A 2,769-nucleotide genomic window follows, 5' to 3' on the forward strand; every position below is an offset into this window, starting at 1 on the left:
ATGTCCTTTTCACATGCAAATACATTCATTTCATCCCCAAAGTCTTAACTTGTTTCAACTCGAGTCCAAAGTTCAAAGTCCATCTGTGAAATCGATACAACTTATCTACTTCCAGGATACCGTAGTGGGACAAGCATAAGGTATATATTCCCATTCCAAAAGGGAGAAATAGGCCAAAAGAAAGGGGTAGCATGTCCCAAACAAGTCCAAAACCCAGCAGGGCAGGCATCGAATCTCAAAGCCTGTGACTCCGGTACCTTGACTTCCTGTTCGACCTCCTCTGCTAGCTCGTGTGGGGGTTGGGTCCCCAAGTCCTCAGGCAGCTCCTCTTCTATAGCTTTTGTGGTTTCAGGTGATGCTTTAGCTCTCCTGTGGTGGTGTTGCACATTGGTAGTTCCACAGGTCTGGGGTCTCTGTGGCGGTCCCACTCCCATGGCTCCACAAGACATGGCACTGATGGGGCTTCTCAGCTGCAACTCTGACCCCACATTTCCACCTGGCATTGCTCTAGTGGAATGTATTTTTATGTGAAAGGCTTTCTGTGGTGACTCTGTCCCTGTGACAGATCTCTTTCTGGGCCCCCAGACTTTTCCACACATCTTCTGAAATCAGGGTGGAGGCTCCCAAGCCTCCACAGCTCTAGCATAGTACAAGCATGCAGACCGAACACCACGTGGATGCTGCCAAGGCTTCCAGCTTGTATTTTCCAAAGCTGCATGTCCAGCCACACCTGTGGTCAATTTAGCCATAGTTGGAGCAGCCAAAGCAGCTGGGGTTCTGGTGCTGGAACAGCTTCCTGAGGAGGTTCTGGGCAGTGAGCCTATGGAGGGCTCCTCAAACCTGTTCCCCAAGATAATTCAGTCTACCTAGGTCTTTGGGCCAGAAATGGAAGAGTCAGCCCCAGAGGCTTCTGCAATGACTTCAGGGCCCTTTTCTCCTTCTCTTGATATCCCTTTCCTTTGTACTTAACTACTTAGATAATGGTTGCTGGGGTGCACCATTGCATGCTCTCTGTTCTCTACCATGGGCCTAGGCTGCAGATCTTCCAAATCTTTATGCGCTTCTTCCCTTTTAATTTCTGGCTTTATGTCATGACTTTGCTGCCATGACTCAGTGTAGTCTCTTGCAAGTAGCCATGCAGCTTCCTGAATGTTTTGCTGCTTAGAAATTTCTTCCACCAAATGCTTTTGTTCATAACTGTTAAGTTCCAACTTCACAAAGTCCTAGGGCATGGACACAAGGCAGCCAAGTTCCTTGCCAGTTCACAGCAAGGGTGATCTTTGCCCCAGTTTCTGATGAACTCCTTATTTCTGAGGCCTCCTTAGAATGGTCTTTACCATCCATATTTCCATCAGCATTCTGCTCTCCACCATGTAACCAGTCTCTAAGACATCCCAAAATTTCCCTTGTCTCTTTGTCTTCTTTTGAGTCCTCCAAACTCCTCCAACCTTTGCCTAACACCGAGTTCCAAAGCTATTCCACATTTTCGAGTATTTGTTATAAGCAACATCCCACTCCTTCTGTCTTAGCCCTCCCAGGACAGTGTCATTCACTCATGGGCCTTGTCTCAATTACCCAGAAGTCCACTAGAGCACTCTCAAACATAATAATGATTGGAGAAGATTTAAAAATGCCCTGAGAATGTGTGCCCGACACATCTCTTCCCTTCCCACCCCTGGATCCCCACAGTCTGCCCAGTGACACAATCATCAGGAGGAAGAAGACTCCTTGATGGTCAGCATCAAGAGGGGCCATGTGATGGTCTTCAGCAAGGTCCACCCTCCTGACCAGCCCCTCTTTGTGCTCCCAACAATGTCGGGCCACCCCTGGCTCCTCAGAGTTCCTGTCCAGCCTGACCCTGTGTCTGGATCTCTCCGGCCATCCCCTCTTTCCTAACGGAGGCTCGTCTGGGGCTGAGTCTGCTGAGGGACTGTCATGCTCGCTCATTATCACGCCCTGTGCCTCTGCTGAGACTGAATGTTTACAGCCCCCAGAACCCACGCACTGAAATCCTAACCCCAGAGAGGACGGTACTAGCAGGTTGGCCACTGAGAGGTGGTTAGGGAAGAGGGTGGAGTCATCACGAATGAGATCACATGAGGCCCCCTCTGGCCAAGTGAGGCCCCCACAGAGTGAAGGTGCTGTCTAGGAACCAGAAACTGGGCCCTCACTAGGCACCAAATCAATAATGCCAAGGTCGCGGGTTCAGACCCTGGTATAACATCCACATCAGGAAGAAGAAGAGCCAAAACACATAATCCTGTCCAGTTAGTGGGCAGCTGAGTATAAGCTCGATTGCTATCACAAACAAAAACTGAACTATTATGAGCACATAAAGGGGTAGAAACATTGATTATTGATTGACAACTTGCAAAAGCTGCAAAGCCTACATCAATTTCAAAACTATTATTAATAGAAGGAGAGAGAAAACAAGTGACATTATAAAACTGTAAGGGCTGCACTTGCAAAGGGGTAGTTAAAGAACACCGACCATTGGTCGAGTAATTAAGGGATAAATATGGAAAAGCTACAGGTATAGGTCGTCCCATGACCAAGCATAGCCAGCAGTCCTGAGCAAGATCAGGATTACTTGTATTAAGCAATTTATAAGTAGCATAAAGGAGATGAGAGGTCTGAGGGTCTAGATTTAATTCATCTCGATTTTCTGGCAAAGCTAATGGATGATAGGTAAGTTGAGGAAATAGGGCATCATGCATTTCCTGTATTTTTTTCTTCCACCTTAAGGGTTCTGGTTTGATCTTGTGGTCC

This window comes from Galeopterus variegatus, unplaced genomic scaffold (genome assembly GCF_000696425.1).
Source record: "Galeopterus variegatus unplaced genomic scaffold, G_variegatus-3.0.2 Scaffold3110, whole genome shotgun sequence".
NCBI lineage: Eukaryota > Metazoa > Chordata > Mammalia > Dermoptera > Cynocephalidae > Galeopterus > Galeopterus variegatus.